Source organism: Talpa occidentalis, unplaced genomic scaffold (assembly GCF_014898055.3).
Source record: "Talpa occidentalis isolate TD23 unplaced genomic scaffold, MPIMG_talOcc4v2.1 talOcc4.5, whole genome shotgun sequence".
Taxonomy (NCBI): domain Eukaryota; kingdom Metazoa; phylum Chordata; class Mammalia; order Eulipotyphla; family Talpidae; genus Talpa; species Talpa occidentalis.
The window spans coordinates 119415013-119436510 of NW_023604861.1; the positions used below are offsets into that span (position 1 = coordinate 119415013).

Sequence of the window (21498 nt, forward strand, 5' to 3'; positions counted from 1 at the left end):
TACCATAAAGCCCAACACAAGATTTCATGGTATGTTGCTGATCAGCATAATTTTGTTGTTCTCTTTCCTACTAGTCTCTACTTATGCCGCAAATTTGCAGATGCAATAGTCTCATCCTCTTTCAGCACAGCCTCTCGAGTAGAACAAAACTGCAACAAGTTCAAAGATTAAAGCCAGTGGTTCTAGATAATTTCAGCTTCAATCTGTGAGTGAGGAGAATCCTAGCAATGAGAAAGTCGTTTCTCATCAGTCATTACATAATGTGAGATAAAATATTTTATGGGTTTATATCCCCAAATATTTGTTATCCAGAAATGTACAGTTAATGGTAGTTTCTTGTAACTGTTAACTCTACAGGGAGACACTAATATTCTTTCAGTGTATTTTCAAAATATACTGCTGATCACCAGGGAGAACATAGTATACTAAATTGCCTGCAAAGTTGCCTTTATTATTTAGGTAAGCAGTGTTGGAGGAGGCTATTTTACCCAAGAGCTGACCTGAACAATAGGAGATTCTTATCCCCTCCCCTATCCTTGAAAGGGACATTATGCCCACAATTCCCATACTAGGAAGCATTTCAAGGACACAGCCTTGAGACAGTTATATGTCACTGAGACCATCAGGATGTCATACTAAACCTGGGTACGAGCTCTATAGAAATTGTAAGTTCTGGTGAGTAGGGGTAGAGACCTAGTCATCCTGTAGCTACCCAAGACAAGCCTCATAAGTAAGTTCCCTTGGTTCAAACACTATTTAAATGCATGCTTTTGGTAGGTATACAGTACATTTTAGGTGGCTATTACACAAATTTAAAAAAAAACAGCTTTTATGTAAATGAATAAATCCCTTGTACTTATATACTATATGTTTTGAGCCTGCTCCATCAGCTACTTTTTTTTCACAACTGTGTGTTTTATGAATTATTAATCTAGAAGCTTTATTTTGGGAGGCCAGTGTTGATCTTACATTACGCAAAGTAAAGGTCATTTTCTTTGCTATGTCTCTTTTAAAGGTATAAAATGAAACCATACTCTAGTATCGTAAACCAGAGTTACTTCAATTAGAAAATTTAAACCACAGTAACATTAATATAATGTTTCTAATATGAAAGTTATGATAAACAGTTTATGCAAAGCTTTTCTTTGGAATCATGGGGAATTATTTCCTCTCTTGTCAGTAGTATTATAATATATATAATAATGGCATGTAGGCTAGTATATTAGTAAGGTGCTTTCCAAGATCAATGTGCTCATATTTTGCTCATAAGTAGGACCTGGTATGCATACATCCACCCATTCATTCAAAACCACACCAAAGAAAAGTATCTATGTTAAGCATAATGACAAATAGAAAAGATTGAAAGAAGAAAAATATTCTTTTTTTAGTTTATTTATTTATTTTTATTTTTTAGATTTTTTAGATTTTTTAAATTTTTATATTCCCCATACAATTGCACCCTCCCCTTATTTTGACCCCAATCCCCCATTTTCCCACCCCCCCATAGTGTGTCTCTGGTTTATAGTTGTTTGTTCATTTTGATTTTTAATTTCTTATAGTTATTCTTTTTCCTGGTCTCTTATTTAGGTTTTCTAGATTCCTGCTATGAGTGAGACCATCCAGTATTTTTCTTTTTCTTTCTGGCTTATTTCACTGAGCATGATCCCTTCCAGCTCCATCCATGTTGCTGCAAATTGCATGAGTTTATCTTTTCTGATTGCTGAGTAATATTCCATTGTGTATATGTACCACACCTTCTATCCTGTGTATGTCTATTTCTTTATGCTCATTTTCTGTCACACATATGAATGCTTTATTGTTTATTGTTATTTCTAGATCTTTGAAAACTTTTGAAATGCTCAACCTCAGAACAAATAGAATTTTATCCCATTTGAATTAGGAAATTCACTTGGAGGAGTTTTACTTGTTTCCTAAGGAAACATACTTTCATCATTTAGAATCTAGTCAAGAAAAGGGAAACTAATGCAACTGAGACTGAGAGACTTTAACACAGTACATTAATAACAGAGATGCTAGAAAGGATGAAGAGTAGAAAGGAAAAGTGTGGGTTGAATTAGCTAAAGAAAGAAGAGGTGGGATGTAGTGATGGAGGCTGACTGGGTGGGGCAGTGGTTGGAGGGGATCAATTTGATAGCACCAGAACTTTAGTGGTGGGGACAGTGAGGTATAAACACGTACTGAAGTATGAAGCGGGACTTCTTGGAATTTTATTGTTTTGCAAATAACTGATAGGTCAGTACAATTTGATTATTTTTAAGATTTTTTTATTTATGCATACAAGAACTGGGGTACAGGTCAGAGGTGCAGAGGTGAGAGGATCACCAGAGACAGAGTGGGGAACAGAACAGGCAGATTGACTGAAATACACTGCTGAGGGGAGCATCGGGCAAGTCAGGAGAGGTCTGCTGCGCCATGTGGGAATCTCCCTGGCCGGACAGGAATTGAACTGGTGCTGCAGAGGCCGAGGACAGCTTCACAGTACTGCGCTCAACCCGCTGTGCCACTGGGGAGGCCCTAGCTAATATTCTTTTTAATGCTATGCTGTGTCTTGAAGAACTTATTATCACTTTTCTGAAACTTAATTGAATTATTCTAATTTTTGTATTATTGTACTTGTCTTTTCTCCCCCTTAACAACTTGTGTTACTTTAGAGTAAACACCTAGGGAAGTACTGTTAAAAACAACAACAAAAAGCTGCCCAAGAAGAGGAAACTATGACAGAAAATTTGTTTTACTATTGAAAAAATGATACTTTTATTTTATAAGTGTGGGATTAAGAAAGAGGAAAAGTTCAAGAGTAAGCGTTGGCATAGTCTGAATTCTCTAACTGAAATTCAAAAAATGAGAAAATCTTTGGCATGAATTTACAAGTAGGAGTAAAGATTGACCAATCTTCTTGTTCAGGAATAAAAAAAGAAAAAAAGGAATCACATTTGAATGTGAAAAAAAATATTTAGAAATTTAGAAACAAGGATAGTTGTCACTATGCTATACAGGTATCAGTTCCTTTCCTAAAAGAATTTACATTATTTAAAAATGGGAATCTGGGTCTCCCCTGGCAGTGCAGGCAGTTAAGTGTCGCACTGTAAAGCTGTCCACAGCCTCTGCAGCACTGGTTTGATCCTGGCTGGCCAGCGAGGGTCCCCCATGGCGCGGCAGACCTCTCCTGTTGCGCCCGCTGCTCCCCTCAGCAGTGTATTTCGTCAGTCTGCCTATTCTGCTCCCCACTCTGTCTCTGGTGAATCCTCTCACCCTCCCATGCATCTTGCCTGTACCCCGGTTCTTGTGTATATGGATAAATAAGTCTTTAAAAGAAAAGAAATTATATTAAAAAAATGGGAATCCTTAGTTTTTGAATATAATAATGCAAAACACAGTGTTTGGTACAGCCCATGAGAAGTTAAGGGAGAAAAACTGTCTTGGGTCAGAGATGTCAGAACAAGTTCTGTGAAGGAAGAAGGAATTACATAGCAGGAAGAATTTAGAGAGTTTTAAATTAGTAATTAAAAACAACACATTATAGTACACATGATGTGGGCTATAATAATCATAAACAATCAGTGTGTGCCTGTTCTAAGCACCTTGGATATTATCCCAGCCTACTATGTGGGTATTGTTACTGCCTCCATTTAATTAGTGAGCACACTGAGGCAAACAGAGATGAAGTCATTTGATGGAGGACTCACAGCTAGTTAGTAGTGTATCCAGGATGGAACACAGCCCGGGGAATGTAGATGTTTGCGGTTACTGCCACTTTGCCCTGCAGCTCAGTTAGTAGTGTGCAGGTTAGGAGACATAGCATAACAGAGCACACAATATGAGTTTCGTCTTAACTCTGTCACATTTTACCAACCTAATCATTTTATCAGATGTTAACAATTTAGCTAAGGTCAGTTTTACTCTGAATGACAACTTGATCAATTTCATTTTCAACAAAGCTTCCATTAGAGATGAACTAATAATTTTCCTTTCCATAGTGTGTTGGCCATTTCACCTGGATGCTAGTGAAGAGGACACAAGTCTTCATATATTCTGCTGTGTCAAAATTTGTGGTTTATTCAGCTGCTCTTTCTCTATGACTGATTGTCTTGGAAGTGGACAGGGGAGTGAGAAAGCTGTTCCTGTATTTTCTAAGAAAATTTCTAAGAAATTTTCTAAGAAAATGTTTCTAAGAAATTTCTAAGAAATTTTCTAAGAAATTTTCTCAGAAAATTTTCCTGTATTTTCTTAGAAAATACAGGAACACATTATTACTATTATATTGAAGTAGAAATACACCCATACATTTTTAAAAATTAAAACTTCTGTTATTTCCAAGCTAGGTAAATCAATATACTAAAATTTTTCATTTTATTTTTTTTTTGTTTTTTATTTTTTTATTGCTGTAACATTGGCTTGCAACATTGTATATGACTAAGGGATATAAGACCACCCCATTTAGGTATTGACACCAGACCATACCCACCACCACATACCCATAGTCCTCTACCATAGCCCATTGTGCTCCTTCATGATGTTGCTCCCTTCACGCTCAGCCCCCTCTAATAGCCTCAATTCTACAGTCTGATTTCTAGAGTTAGTTCATTTGACTTTATCTGACTCTATTTTGTTTTTCTATATTTCCACATATAAGTGACATGATACAGTGTTTGTCTCTCACCTTTTGACTTATTTTGCTTAGTGTAATCCCCTCCAGTTCACCTATGTTGTCTCAAATGGCAAAAGTTTATCTTTTATTAATAGATGAGTGGTATCCCATTGTATGTATGTATGTATGTATGTATGTATGCATGTATGTATGTGTATATATATGTATGTATTGCAGTATTGCATCTTCATAATCCTCTCTTTTGTCTTTGAGTGCTTAGGTTGTCATTTCTATAGATTTGCTATTGTAAATAGTGCTACAATGAATATAGGAGTGCACATTTTCCTTCAAATTAGTATTTTTGTATTTTTTGGATAGATACCTAAGAGTAGAATTGCTGGATCTTATGGTCAGTCCATTTTAATATTTTGAGAAACATATATACTGTTTTCCATAGGGGCCAGTCTACAGTCACACCTACATTGTACAAGGTTCCTTTTCAGCACATCCTCACCAATACTTGTTTCTGGTTGTTTTGGCATGGGACATTATCACAGGTGTGAAATAGTATTTTGTTGTGGATTTGATTTGCATTGTTCTGATGATAAGTGATTGCAAATATATTTTCATGTGTCTGTTGGCCATCTGTATGTCTTCTTTGGAGAAGTGCCTATTTAATCTTCTTCCTATTTTTTTTTTGATGGAGTTGTTTCTTTTTGTTGAGTTGTATGAATTCTTTATAGATCTTGGATACTAGCCCCTTATCAGATATATGGTATACAAATATTTTCTCCATTTAGTGGGATGTCGTTTGTTTTAGTGATAGTTTATTGCTTTCTGCAGACACTTTTTTAGTTTGATGTAGTCCCATTGGTTTATAGTCCTTTTTGTTTTTCTTGCTGTTGGAGAAGAATCTGCAAAGACATCAATGAAACCGATGATGTACAATGTTTTTCCTGAGTTTTCCTTTATGTCTTTTATGGTTTCAGGTCTTACAACCAAGTCTTTTATTCATTTTGAGTTAATTTTTGTATATGGTATGAGATAGTATTCTAGTTTCACTTTTATTTGCATGTGGCTGTCCAGGTTACCCAACAGCATATATTGAAGCATTTTCTTTTCTCCAATTGTACTGTGTACACCTTTGTTGTAAATTAACTGTCTATGTTAGTATTGGTTTATTTCTCACTCCCAATTCAATTCCAGTGGTCTGTGTGTCTGGTTTTGTTTCAGCACCATAAAATTGTATGGTTTTTACATGTTTATGGTGTTCTTAAAATTTCTAGCCTCTGTAAACCAAAGATTTTTAGTTACAATTCTAAGTTTTAATCAGAAGGAAATTCTACCTATACTGTTTAAAACATTTGCTAAGATATTACCTTTTCACAGGTCTTATTTTGAGATACCCTATCTGAGACACTATTAATGTCAGGGATAGTGCTATATGCTAAACTGTTAGTCTCCACAGTTTTGCCTAAGTGCCCATGATAAAATTTTTTCTCAGGAACATTGCATCATAATTAATGTCATTATTACTAAATATTTTTCTTTGTAAATTCAAGTAGGTATAATCCTTCCCTATCCATAAAGAACTAAAATATACACAACTGTTGTCTGAAAAATATTTTGGTTGAAATATTTGCACATTATATTCCCTTGAAAAAATTAAAGGAATATGCCACACTTTTCATCTTCGTGAAATGAAATGAAAATGGTAGGTTAAATTTCTAAGATTTTGTTGGTTTTTATTATGAGCTAAGGGTTTTGCTAGGTAATTAATATACATTCATTATCTGGTGTAGTCTTTACAAAATTTCTAAATGGGTTAGTTTCAGTATTGCCATATAGTTTAGGGTTCAGGAGGGTCTTCGATTGATTAAGTGACAGAACAAAAGTCAATAATTGACTGAAAGGCAAAGGTGGTATTTGAACAAAGGTGGCTTAATGCCGAAGCCTGTTCTATTTCCACTACATACTTTAAAATGTTAGGCACATGGGTGGGTGTATAATTTCTTTTGTTTTGTAGGGAAGGAAAATTCTTGAGCTCTAATGAAAATAGAAATGTGAACTACAGCAATAGTTAACTGAAAGTTCTACTCATTAGCTTGGGAAAGACATAAATCTGAATATTTCAGTGTTTAACGGAAAGAGAAATATTACTGATAGAAAGTTGATTAAGTTACTATTTTGGGAAATAAATTATTGGAAATATATGTGGTTAAGGAAAAATATCACATTAATTCATGATCTCCACACCTTGGAAAACAAGATATATTGAGTCTACAAATTGTGGAGAGATTCGGGAAAGAGGGGATTATTCAGAGAAGTGATCAATGAGTACAAAGAGTCAGCTCACCATGTGTTGTGCAAACATAGGTGAACAAAACAGGTAACACTTATCCAGGAGTTAGAACCTGTATGCATTGTTTTTACTTTGATACCGATGCCCTCTCAAATAAAAAAAAAAAAAAAATTAAATTTTCACCTCACCAAAATTGCTGGTACCTGTCCTGACCTTAGTTACTTCCAGACTCCTTGGGTCCCACTGCTGCTTTCTTTGGACTCTTAATCTTGCTCTAACCATCCTTGCTTCCCTTACCACAGAAGTGATGTACTCGTATATGCAATTCTCCTTGCATTCTGACTTTAATATTTCAGCAATTCGGTTTTAAGTATTGTCCTTTAAGAACCATGCCCCTCTCCTGCCCCTAATTCACTGAAGGCATCCACAACCACTTAAGTGTTGCTTAGTATAGTGCTGCCACTCTTCTAACTCATGCTACCTTTGTCCCTTCTTCTGACTTGCTGTTCCCTCTCCTGGACCTATTTCACCATCTGTGATGCTGCTACTCATTCATTTAGGATGATGCATTTTATCTTACATCCAAAATTTTTATTTGTTTGTTTGTACATACACTGGGTACAGTCAGAAGCGCGGGAGGGTGAGAGAATTCACCAGAGCCAGAGCGGGGAGCAGAGCAGGCAGAAGGACCAAAGTACACTGCTGAGGGGAGCAGCGGGCGGCAGGAGAGGTCTGCGCGCCATGTGGGACCCTCCTCCGGTGGCCGGGGAGCAGCCGGGGATAGAACCGGCGCCGCAGAGGCCGCGGGCAGCTTCGCAACCCAGCGCTCAACCACTGCACCACCGGGGAAGCTCATTACATCCAAAATTTTAATAGATACTTAATGTATGCAGAATCCATTACGTATGAGTATATTTTTAAAATCCAAGTCATTTGTAAATACCTGTGTATTTCTTACTGCACATCTTCTCAAAACAACTAATAAATATGTATGGTCTCCCAAATTGGTTCATATTACATTAATTTATAATATAGTTAAATGTCTGTAAACTAGAGTGGACAATTTCTGAATCTACAGAGGAATTTAAATATACATAGTGTAAAATACTATTGTTTTCTTTGAGTTTATTATAAATATTGATACTTGAAAGAAAAATGATATTCACTAAGAGGTGTACATAAGGCTGACAAAAATATTTGGGGAGGTTTGAATTCAGAAGGCCTATATGATTAGGTGACACAGATGGACCCTTTATTTTTCTAGAATTTTACTTGGAAGTTTATAGTGTCTGTTTTCCTTCAAGTGGTAAACCAAGACTACTATTTTTTTAAGGTTATCTGGTGTGTTTGTAGTCATTTAATATGATAAATAGAATGAGAGAGGAAAGGAAGGAGGTGGATTGGAAGGGAAACTCAATTAACTCTCAAAGACAGAGAATGTTCCTGAGAAGATTAACTAATGATTAGAAGACAGATGAAAAGGTGAGATGTTTTTAAGTAAATTGTGAGCAAGTTTGAAAACTACTGTTTGAGGTATAATTAACTGCATTAAGGTTGGCCCTGTAGAAGAAAAGGTGAACCTATGTTTTTCACAATAGTTAATGAAAAGAAAATCAGACTAAAGAAGACTGAATTACTCACTGTTCAATGTATTTAACAGGGAGGATATTAGACTGAAGTGATGCTAACGTGATGGCAGACGATATAGTGAACATACTGGTCTGCATTCAGATTCCTGGCCTTTGGCCCACTGAGGCCACACAGCCTTATTAGGCAGATGGGGTTTTGGGTGCACTGCAGCATCCTTATCTTAACTCACAATGAACTATATGCCTGAGACCTCTGGCCCCGTCAAAGGTAATGACAAAAAGCACCTGGTCCTTTTCAAGATGGAAGAACACTACCAGATTTTTTAAGAAGCATTGATCAGTTTGTTAACTTCATGCTACATTGGACTGTGGAATGTTTTCATGTGGGCAAAAATTGTGGTGACATTCCTCAGGGGATTTTTGTGGGCAGGAGAAAATGTGATCGTACCAGGAAAAAAACTAGGAAAAGGAGAGTGATGCACCCTCCAGCATGTATCTATTGAAGAAGTGCTCAGAGAACAAAAGGTGGATGTGCTGAAGCAGAGAAACTGAATGTTCAGGCACTTAGGATGGAGGGCTCGCCCTTCCTGGAGCAAATACCTTAGATGAGTACTGAGTCTTCTTCTCAGAAGTTGTTGCTCTTGCAGAGACTTTCATGGGCTAGGAGTGGTATCCTGATCACCTTACACAATTGACTAAAGACTGCAGGGTTTTGAAAAGTCATTTTTTACTTTAGATTCGTCCACATATGCAACATGAAGAAATCAAGAAACTTTTCTTTCCTTTTAAATAACAAGATCATTGTTTAAAAAAGCCAAGGCATGGACTCCTTTCACACATCATGGTGGAGCCAGCAACTAGTTCTTCATTTTTGCTTTTCTCATCTCAAATTAGAGTTTACAGGGGACATGCTTCATTGACTTGTGAAATAAAATTATCAATCTCAAAAATAGCTATTAAATAAATTTAGAATGTCAAAGAACTGACCAGATGTAGTTAATAAAAATTTAATGAAAGTTATATAAGAAAATTTTGTTTTAATTAAAGTAAACAAAAAAAGACGTAAATCTATAGCTAATATATATGGAGATATAAGGAATAATCATGACCTATCAGACATATACCAGATATACAAAATCAAACAAATGGAACAAATGATATTGGCATATAACATAGGAAACCTTCCTGAAGTTTGCTAGTCAAAAATAAAAATTGTGTTCTGATTATAATAGCTATAGAACAATCAACACAGCCACATTACTATTTACCAGACTTCAAGAGAAGAAAATGAAGTCCAGGAAGAAAATAATTTTCAATATAAAGAAGAAAAAATTGAAGCCGAATCAAACACATTTCAGACTTCTCTAAAAGTTCAGTGCCAAAAGGTAATACAGTAACACCTACAAAATTGTGGGGGAAAGTCAAGTGTAATGCTGGAATAGTCACTCAACAAGTTACACAAATACAATAACTACAGAGAGAATAATCTGAAGTAAGATATCCTTGAGTCTGTGCTAAAAGAAATAACAACAACAAAATAAAACTACTCAACAACTAAATCCAATCAATTAAGAACTGGAGTCAAAGAATACTCAAGAATAAAAAAACCTTATTAAAAGGACCAGTGTTTTGTTTTTCTGTTGTTTTTAATATCAGAAAGAGAAGCTTTATTATAAAAAGGAAAAGAAGAGCACAGGACACTTACACAGACGCAAACAGTCAGAAAGAGCTGCCCTCAAAGGGACAGGTTTGTTCAAGGAGAGGCCTCATAGTCACAGGTGGGCAGAAGGGAGGGAGAAATCAAATATTATACAAAAAATGTATAACAATGTAAGAAATAAAACTTAATAAAAAATAAAATGTTAATGAAAAAAAAAGTTTTAGAAAAAAGGACCAGTTTTGTATAGGAAATCATTTAAATAGAGGCAAAAGACTATACACATGTGACTGCATTTTTTTCCTCCTCTGGCATGATCGGCAGGCAGACTTGGGTTCTGGTCTCATAGTAGTAACTGTGCTTCTGTTCCTCCCTCCTGTAATTTTCCAAAAATTTTGTAAAATGGATGAGTAATACAAGGATGGATTATGGAACGTTTAAAATGTCTTCAGTGGATGGCTATAATTAGTATTTAAATTGAAACAATTGTCTTTAAATAATGACTATTTTTAGTTATTTGAAATTAAACCACTTTTATGACTTAATTTATTGGCAGCAATATGACCAGATAATTTCTTTTGAATTACTCATTGACTTTCATTACAAAAATGATAAGAATTTAATGTTCTCTAAAAAAAAGCATAGCCAAAATTGCATTCAATTCAGGCATTGCGTTTGCTGAAAAAAGGGGGGAAAGGTATACATTTATGTTTTAAATAACCAAAGCAAAAAATAAATGAAGAAAAATGCCAGTATTAGTTGGATGAACTTGATAGATGTTAAGAAATTAATCAAATAGAGTCTAAATATGAAGCAACAAATCCACCTTGCTTTGAATAGGTAAATAGATTTTTAGGTTGAAATTGGTGATTTTGAAGTGATTTGTTTTAATTTTTCTGTGATGACATTTTCATAGAAACAAGCCTCCAAATTAAAAGATCACTTACATGAATCAAAGATTGAATAGAGGAAAGTGGGTAAACTTTCTAAAAAATTGAGGCTTTGGATGTCTCAATCAAGATCAAGAACTCTAAAGATTATATATATATGTCTGTAGTAAGCTATCCTTTCCAATAGCTAACTTCTCCTGACTTTGAAGGTCAAGGTGATGTGTAATGACTTGGCAGTGAAGGCAAAATATCCCATTATAACACTTCCTTTCTGAGAGAGAAGAAATAAATTTGTGATGAAATGTTTGGGCACATTTTAGATAAATATTATCATCTTCCTCATGTTTTTGAATAAGACTACACAAATAAAGATTAATGTGATTTTTTCTATTCTTTGCAGTCTAGCTTTTTTTACTAGCTTCCTGGAATGTTCAGACAATGTTAGGATTTGGAGGGGTAACAACACACATCTCTATATCTCTGGGGATTTTTTTGTACCTCTCCCATTTTATTCCACCAAGATAATAAATGATTCCTCTCCTGCTATGTTTTATCAAACTTCCACCACTTATCACACACTTTTTAAGTGCCTACTGCATGCCAAGAATTGTTCTAGATATGAACATAAATCAATGAATAGCACAAATTCCTTGCCTGCAGGGAGTTTTCATTCTGGCAGGCTGGGCAGACAACATAGTGATGCTAACAAGTAGTTGTTCCCCTCCAATCCCCCTTGTGCTGACACTACCTTTGGGCTAGACCACTGTTTCTCACCTTCAACACTGATTGCATTAGGCTGGATAATTCTTTGTTGGGAGGCTCTGTCCTATGCACTATAGGATGTGTAGCAGCATTTCATGTCTCTACACTGGGATTCCATCAGCATCCTAAAGTTGTTCCAACCAAAATATTTCAGTACAATGTCAAAACATCTCTGAAGAGCAAAGATTTAAAGTAAAATTGAGGTTTAGAATCACTGACAATTCGTTGGAGTTTCCTTTTTAAAACTTTCCCATAGTTATGCTACCTTTGCGCTCTGTCAGCATCTGCTCTTAGGTGAAGCTCCAATATTCTAGACAAATGCAGCCACTTTCCAAGTCTACAGTTTTCCAGGCCAGAGTACTTCACACCTGGGAGTGGATGCTGACCTAGCAGAAATGATGCAAGAAGTTTCTGGCAAAATAACTTTTATTTCAATGTCGTATCTGTTTCACTTGTATTCTGAGTGTGTGTGTTGCATATTGGTAATCAGTTGCTTCTCTAATTGAGTCATGCATGGTTGCTGATAATTTTGTGTGTGTGCACCACAATGGTTTTGCTAAATGACTTTTCATAGGCCTATTTCTAATACATATAAATATATTGGTAACTTTATAGCATCCAAAACTAAGTTTTTTTTTTTTTTTTTGATTCTGTGACATTTATATAAGGTTTGCTTTATCCAAACACCTCACTCTTTACTGGATCACACAGAATTAAATCAATGAGAAAATAAACTGTAAGAGTCTTTCAAAACTGTAGTCTTGGTGGTTTAATGTAGTGTTTGGTGGTGTTGGGATTATTGAGCTACTCTATGATGGAAACTTTTTGTAATCGGATTTTTCTCTGATTCCGTAGCAAATGTTGGAGACCTGGCCCTGTGCACATATCTAAATTAAACAACGCTGTTTTTAATTGAAGCCTTTTACATCTTCCTTTTGTTGTCCTTGGGAGAATAGTTATTGGCAGTGCTTAAATTTCCATTACCAATAGGAAAAAAAGAAGTGTAAGTATATTCTATTATAAGCAATAGCCAAGGATGTATTTATAGTCTGTCAAGAACAATATGAACTCCTCTGCCATGCTGCTCAATTTAAACCCAGCACTAAATGATATTTACACGTGCACCACCCCCAGTTGTTTCTTCCTGACTTTGTGCAATTGATTCTGCATGCTTTCCATTTGTGGGCATGTTGTGGCACAAGTTCCAATGGCACACATGCCAGTGTTTAGCACGTTCCAGGTTTCCTTGTGTGTCTTTTCTTATTGAAGACAATTGGTGAATGAACAGTCTATTTTAGTGAGCCAGATTGGATGGAACCATTTACTGACTTGCTTCCACAAGGGTGGTAGAAACAAGGTAGGTGACCTGAGAGTGTCCAACACTCATGCACATATACTCTTCCATCTGCCACATTGTTGATTCCAGGACTTTGCTTATAGTAGTATGTTAACCATGCTGTTTAATCGGGTTTTTGGTTCATCAATTGCAGTGTCATACACACACATACACACACACACACATATGAAAGTATCACTACTTTGCACTAATTCATAAAATAGCCAAAGATTTTATTTTATTTTTTTAACAGAGTAAACTTCTAAGAAAAGGTTAAGAAGACCATATAGTCCAGTGGGGTCTTGCTGAGATATAATTTAGCTGAAACTGAATGCTTTCCTCTAAATCTAGACCTTTTTAGTTTCAACAATATCAAGGAAAAGATGCAGAACTCCCAGTTGTGATGTGATCAGTGGTCTCTGACTAATGATCATGAAATTTTCTACCTGTGTCTTCTCTCATCTGCAGTGCGTAACTTTTAACATCTCTTTCTTCTTGCTGTAGTAAAAATAAGTTTGCAACTCAAAGGATAATGACTACTAGGCAACAACAGATTTTAATGACTATCTAGCCCGAAATATGGGTTACTCTAAAATATTGAAATTGCAGCCATGATTCCCCTTTGAATTCCTGAATATTTTGCTGCACTTTGCCAGCCCCTTTATCCTGAAATACATGAGGATAACAAAAGAATGACAAATTTAAACTGCAGATGGTTTTTCCCATTCTCTCATTTCATTCATTTTTAATGCAGATGATGGGATCTTTGGGACTTAGAGCCATATTTGACAGCTTTTTCATGTTTATTTGGACTTTGAGTTATGCTACAATTTGGATTTGAGGCACTCTTTCCAAGAATAAGTCATTTGTAATCCATGTATTTTTTAGTGGCTAAGATGTGAATAAGCAGGTTTTATTGTTTCTTGCTTGTGATTTATACTCTTCTATATGTATATCTCTTTTTTAAACAAAGACTCAGTTTTCTTCTGATTTTAGACAAAAATAGTTTGCTGCATTTCTGATTTTAGTGCGGCATTGCTAAAGAGTGTGAAGGCAAACAAAGAAGCTATCACAGTGAAATCCCATTGTTTATTTTAAGAAATAAAAATTATTCAAGTCCATAAATAAAATTTCTTTTATATTTATGATACTAGCTCCTTCTTTAGCATTTGTCCCAGAACTGTTCCCCAGTGTTCTGCACAGCCCATATGCACTATAAATGTCTTGTGTCTCCCTAAAGGAAACACTTAGTATCATGAGCTCTTTTTGAAGGCTAATGCAAGCCTAGCTATTAAAAAAAGCTGCTCTACAATATTAGAGAATCTTAGACTATTTCTTCTCTTGCAAATGATTTTTATTACATGTATTTTCTTGTTTCAAAACCAAACAGCTCTAGAAAACTTACACAGTTTCACATAGTTATCAGATTTTTTATTTCTTTATTTTTAAAGATTTATTTATTTATGCATACAAGAACTGGGGTACAGGCCAGAGGTATGGGGGGTGGAGAGGATTCACCCAAGACAGAGTGGGGAACAGAACAGGCAGATCTACTGAAATACACTGCTGAGGGGAGCAGTGGGTGAGACAGGAGAGGTCTGCTGAGCCATATGGGTAGCTCCCTGTCTGGCTGGGGATCGAACTCATGCTGCGGAAGCTGCTGATTGCTTCACAGTACTGTGCTTAATCCCTTGTACCACCAAGAAGGCCCTGTATCAGAATTTTTTAAAAAAAATCTACCCTTTCCCTCATTCCTACATTGCTGCTACCACTCTCTTATTGCCCAAATAATTTTTCTTCTTATTGTGTGGTTAAATTTGGAGTGGGAATGGACATTGAGAGACCAGGAAAAGAAGAAAAATGGTCAGAATGATTGATATACTACTCCTGTCATGGCAAAATCTTGGAATCTGGTAGCCCTTCTAAAGTAGAAGCTATCTTGAAAGTTTGTTATAAGAGCACATAAGATGTTGTTTCAAGTCTAGAGAACTCAGGAAGTGTGTATCTTTTTCATCCTATTTACAGTTACCTTCTATGCAATGGGCACTGTGTGAGGTACTGAGGTAGTGGACAACTTAAGATGATTGAAATTCATTCCCTTTCTCCTAACATGATAAAATCCTGCAGATTTTTAAAAATATGCTAGTTTACCAACAAATCTAGTCCAAATTGATTAATTATTTCTCTGAAATTTTATAAGGCCTCATATTTCTTTTGCTTAAACCACTCATTTGGCCCTGAGTACACTAAGCCGAGAACTCCCACAGAGCCAGAACCATACATTACACTATTGTGTCATTTCTGGTATTCATTATCATATCCAAAAATGCATGAAAAATTATAGTCCCAGATCTGTTAACAATCATCTATGTAACTTCAAATATATCCTGATGTCAGTTTCTCTATAAATAAACACATAAATAAATGAAATATGCAAATCCTTGTTTTTTTAATAACAAAGTGGTCATCAAATTCTCTCTGCTCTGAGTTGTTAAAACTGACCAGATACTATCTATTCATTATATTAAACTAAAATATCCTGCCCTGTAGAAAAGTGTTGAGGGATAAAATTCCGTTAGCTTAAAGTTTTCTTGTTTTTATATTGACTTAAAAATGAAATCATCTCCTATCATTGAACCTTCACTGAATGCTAGTAGATTACCATGTGAATGAAACAGTGGAGAGTTAATGTTAATTAAAATTGAAAATAGTCAATAATTCATAATTCAGTTCCTTGATTTTTGTGATAATCATGAGTATTTATAAGTTTATTGTACAATTAAGACTTGGTATCCAATTTTCTTTACTCTAAATTCTGCCTTTTAGTATGCAGGAGAGGCAACTCGGAATCTCTGAACTTCTGTAAAATGAAGAAATAAAGCTACCATCTCCATTTTGTATTGAAACGGGCACATAGCAATTTATGTGTGCATAGAAATACATCCAAATATATAGGAGGGGTTAGAGTATTTGGATCAACTCATTGGCTAAAGACAATTCAAATAGTTCTCCAAAATAACATATTTTTTCTTAAGAGCATAGAGAACTGTGATTGAATATGAGATAGCAGACCAAAGTTGCCACTGAAAAACAATGAGAAAATCCAGGTAAAATACACTTGAAAGTCTTTTTGAAATCATCCTGTGCTATTGAGGTAATAACATGAAGAGACCAAGATCTTAAAGGGAGAAGAGTCCAACTTTGTCATACTCTATCCCTTACAGAATTTTCCAAATCTTAGGGCTGGGTGACGCTGACAAATGAGGCAGAAGGTAGTTACCTGGCAGGAGCCAAAGAATTAAGAAGCGCATTGGTAGTCTGACAAGTTGGAGTGTGAAAGTCAAAATACCAGTAGCGTTTGAGAAACTAACATCCTGAAGGATATAATAATGTAATAAAAATATGTAATATTTATCATAAATTTATGAAATAGAGAAAAGAAATATGAAAAAGAAGAAGAAATTTAGGGTATTTAAGAAAATTATTCATGACTGTCACACATGCTTCTCAAGGAGAAGCAAATGCCCAGCGTAAGTCCGGCAGACCAAGTGAAAACAATGGATCTACTCTAAGGCAAATAATCAAGACATTTTAGAACACTGGAGACAGAGACATTTCTAAAAGCTTCCAGAGAAAAAAGGAAATGAGACTGTTAGTTTTTGAAAATCATATACAGAAATATATGAAATAAAAAGGTCCTTGGACTTTTAGTAACAAAATTGGAAGCAGTGTCAAAATTCTGTGTGAATATGAATTTCAGACAGGGATTCAAATACAAATTCTAAACATTTTCTCCTCTTTTTATTTTTCAAGGAGCTATGTAGGTTTTATTTTGCTAATGTGAGGCTCTAAACCAAAGGAAAAAAAAAATCAAAGGTAATCAGCCCAGAGGAAGGGCGAAGAGAACACCCTATATTGTGCGAATGGGAGAATCCATGGTGCTCTCCATGCTAACACCAAGAAAGTAATCAATCCAGACTTGAAGGAGAGAGTACCTTTAGGAAAAGGGAAAAAATAGAATTGATAAATAATTGAAAGGCTCTTCATTGAACTATTAGAGGAGGCAGAAAAATTAATTTACATGTACAAAGAAAAGTAAACAAAAGCAAAATAAAAAAGCAGAAGAAATTATAATAATTACCTCCAGGGAAAAAATTAACTGCAGAACAAAAATTATTCTACAAGATGTACAGCAGTGAACAATATTTATAGAGCTGTAATAATGGAGACGCTAAATAGGAATTTAATAAAATGCAAACACATTTGTGTTCAGGTGATGGGAAAAGAGGAAGAGTGGAAGTTGGTGAAATTGGATCCTTACTTACCATGATAGGGAGTCAAATTACAATGTCAAATGAGAAACAAGAAATAGATAATGGTGCATTATCTACTATACATTAATTGAAAGCAACCTTCCAATTCTTGTTTTCTTTGCTAATCTTTCTGCATGTTTTTTTTTTTTCAATAAGCCACCTTCTCTTGAATTCCTAATGATTATAGAATCCTCATTATCTAATTGTTGATAATTCTGATAATTCCATATAATTTTATATAACCTAAATTCTGCTCACATTCAATCTAGTTATTCTTGCTTAAATATTAAATGTAGGATTTTTCACATTTGTCAGACTCTCACACACACACATACACATGAACCAACCATCTTAAGGACCAGAGTCATTTTCTCTACTGGGCTTTATCATTTATTTCTGACTCCTTATCAATATATATTTGATGAGTCAGACCTTTATTACTGTGGTCCAGAGTTTAAAAAAACAATATAGAATGATTTTAAATGTAATTGTGTAATATTTCATTATGTATATATGCCACATCTTGATCCAGTCATCTATTTTTGGGCATTTGGGTTGTTTCCAGGTTTTACCTACTGTAAATAGTGCTGCAATAAACATAGGGGTACAGGTGTTCTTTTGAATCAATGTTTTTGTGTCCTTTGGGTAGATCCCTAGGAGTGGAATTGCTGAATTGGGTCATATGGTAGCTCCATTTTTAGTAGACTGAGGAACCTCCAGACAGCTTTCCATAGTGGTTGGACCAGTTTGCACTCCCACCAGCAATGTAGGAGAGTTCCTTTTTCTCCACATCCTCGCCAACATTCGTTGTTGCTTGTTTTGCAGCAATGTGGATGGAACTAGAAGGAATTCTACTCAGTGAAATAAGCCAGAAGGAAAAAGAAAAATATCAGATGGTTTCACTTATAGCAGAAATCTAGGGAACGAAATAAGACATCGGTGTAAAAAAATAGCAGTACAAAACACAACAAAGCAAAAACAGACAATTATAAATCAGAGACATCCTGCAGGGGAGGAGGAGGGAGAGGGATCAGAGGGAGGGAGGGAGGAGCACAAGGGACTGAGGTGATGGTGCACAGGAGCCTTGGGAACAGAAACTCTATGAGGACTACACCTGAGGGGTATAGAGGGAAGCAAATATTATTTAAAAATGAACAATGATGTAAAAAATAAAAAGTTAATACAAAAAATAAACATATTTTAAACAAAAGAATAAATGTAATTGTGAACATAGTTCTACCTTTAACTTTTAAACACCCTAGTAAACAGTGAGGCTGCAATCACTGCAGGCTGAACCCATTGCTGGAGCTTATTTGGTCACTTAGTTAATCTTGCTAGGCATAAACCATAGATAGCTAATCCAACTAAGGAGAATATGCTTATTTTCCAAATTAGTTACACAAAGAGTTAAAATACATTTTTCAAAAAAGGTGCCTATATTGTTTTTATTACATTAATAAAATTCCTATGGAAAGTCATTTAAAAATGAATAAACATCTAAATAAAATTGGTCCTTCTATGTTTTTCATATCTAACTTATCTAACTTTTTTTTTATAGAGGCATGTTTATTTATTTGTTTGTTTGTTTTTGTTTATACATGCACTGGGTACAGTCAGAAGTGCAGAAGGGTGAGAGAATTCACCAGAGCCAGAGCAGGGAGCAGAGCAGGCAGAAGGACCAAAGTACACTGCTGAGGGGAGCAGCGGGCGGCAGGAGAGGTCTGCGTGCCATGTGGGACCCTCCTCAGGTGGCCGGGGAGCAGCCGGGGACCGAACTGGCGCCGCAGAGGCTGCGGGCAGCTTCGCAACCCAGCACTCAACTGCTGCGCCACCGGGGAGGCCCTCTAACTTTATTTTAGTCTAAGATATTGGTGCCTGACTTAATCCTTGCACCTGACCAAAGGAGCTTTATAACATATCTATATCCTTACCTTCAAATAAGAAAATATGCAGGTTGAACGGCTTTGGGGCACAAAGTATATCCTTGGATAGCAACCTTTTCCCATGTATCTATATAGATAGTAATTACTATGTTCCTAGAATTCTGCAAAAATTAAAGGGATAACTTTAACTGGTGCTTCCAGTCTTTGGAATAGCAAATTAATTTTGCCATTCCTTCTGACTCTCATTTCACTACAGATGTAATATAAAAGAATGTGTATATTTAATAGGATTTAAAGCAAGAGAACACGCCACTGAAATCAACTTTATTACATTTTCTGCATTTTAGAAGTGTACTTTTCATTCTGCTTTTATACAAAAGAATCTACTCTCCCCCAAAAGATGGCAAAGTATTACTTGAAATCTAAATACAGCCCCTAAAATTAATCTGAATTTGTACCCATCCAAATCTTGTTTTACAAGTCAATTCAGTTTACCATCTCATATAAACATCTGTAGTTAACAGAGCCATATCACTTGCAAGGTGTTTAAGGGTTTCCCAACATCTTGTTTTGTTTAATGTAATATTAGTCTGAATAGCAATATCTTTTGACTATAATACTAGGAAGACTGATTTTTATTATGTCAAAGGCATGATGATGACTATCATAAAATTTCTTACTTCTGTCTCACTAAGAAAACAATTCCTCAGATAAACTTTTTTATGTTACACATGTAGAAATGTAAACTATGAAACTTTTTATTAAGATTTAAGAGAAAATTGGAGTGTGCTTTAAGATTGACAACTTAATTCAAGGCGACCTTTACTTACCTCCAAATGTAGAAAATTTTGCGGTACATTTAAATCTTTAGAAAATTGCTAAAATACAGTAGATAATGTCTCTAAATGAAATGTACATCATTGTTGGAAGTTAAGGGTTAAAAGCAGGGCACAGAGCCTCAATTAGCATCTTTAAATGAATGTCACCCTTGAAAGTTTTTTGAGAAAGAAATACCAAATTCCTCCATAAGAAGAATTAGGAACCAAATAGAATTGGAAGTGAGTGAATTTGCACTGGCAATAATTCAAGATTATATTCAAAGGTTTGGAGGTGTCCACTTGAGCTAAGGAAGAAGGAAAATATAGTACTAATGGACTTTTAGTGCTAAAAACATGAAATTTACCTTCAAGATGAGAGAGCAAATACATTTACTATTTGAATTATTTGCATCTACAACTTTTTGCCCTTAAAATGCCTCTGCCAGAAATGATTTCTTTCAGTACATGAAATTTTCATGGAAAATGAACTCAATTTTACCTTGATTATGCTTTTAAAATGCATATATATTGCTACAGTCAGTCTTGTGAAATTGGTTCCTCACGTACCTCTTTTCATAATAACATAATACCATAAAGTAGCAACTCAGGATATGAAGAACTGCATATTTTACCTTGATATTGGTCAGGCTGACTTCACATTAGTGGGGCACGGAAGAATAAAATGATAAGAGATTTTGCGGTCAATAGAGAGAAACAAGATATGCATATTAGTCACACTCAAGTTAATTCCCCATTTATTCCTTTTTTTTTTTTCTTCTTCATTCTATAAAACATGGTAAGAATGGTACTACTGTCAAGAACTTCATATTATAGTGTGGAAGAAGGAAATCTAAACTAATTATCTCCATGTAGGGTACCCTAACAACAACCCCCTAACTTCCAGGAACTTAAATTCAATACAATGAAAGTCTGGTTAACAGAGACTCTGGGCAGCTGTTGTTCATGAGATGACTTAGTATTGTGATCCCTCACTAGATGGTGCTTCCACTATTCTCTCAGCCGAGAAGAGAGCAATAGAGTCAGGCATTGGTAATTAAATGTTGCACTAGGTCAGTCACTTCCTCACACTCATCACTCCATAGCAAGCCATGCAGTCATGCCTACATCAAAGGAAAGAAGCCAGTGCTGCCCAACTATGGGTCCATAGGAAAGGATTTATGACAGAGATGTTCACTGACAATACTGTCACATTAATAATTACAAAGAAATTTCCAAAATGGATATAAAATAGAACTTTTTAAATGTTATAAAAGCCAGAGAAGGTATTATTTTTGAAGACCATATAAAAATTTTTCTTGAAAGATGAGTAGACCTCCCA

General features: G+C 35.3%; 1 long non-coding RNA gene and 1 pseudogene across 1 annotated transcript in view; both read left to right on the top strand.

The window, feature by feature from the left end:
* Nucleotides 1-21498, top strand: part of LOC119259406 (uncharacterized) — a 114339-nt gene that overhangs the window by 85215 nt on the left and 7626 nt on the right. The gene's annotated exons all lie outside the window — the stretch shown is intronic.
* LOC119258492 (U6 snRNA-associated Sm-like protein LSm1) lies at nucleotides 8732-9116 on the top strand (annotated as a pseudogene).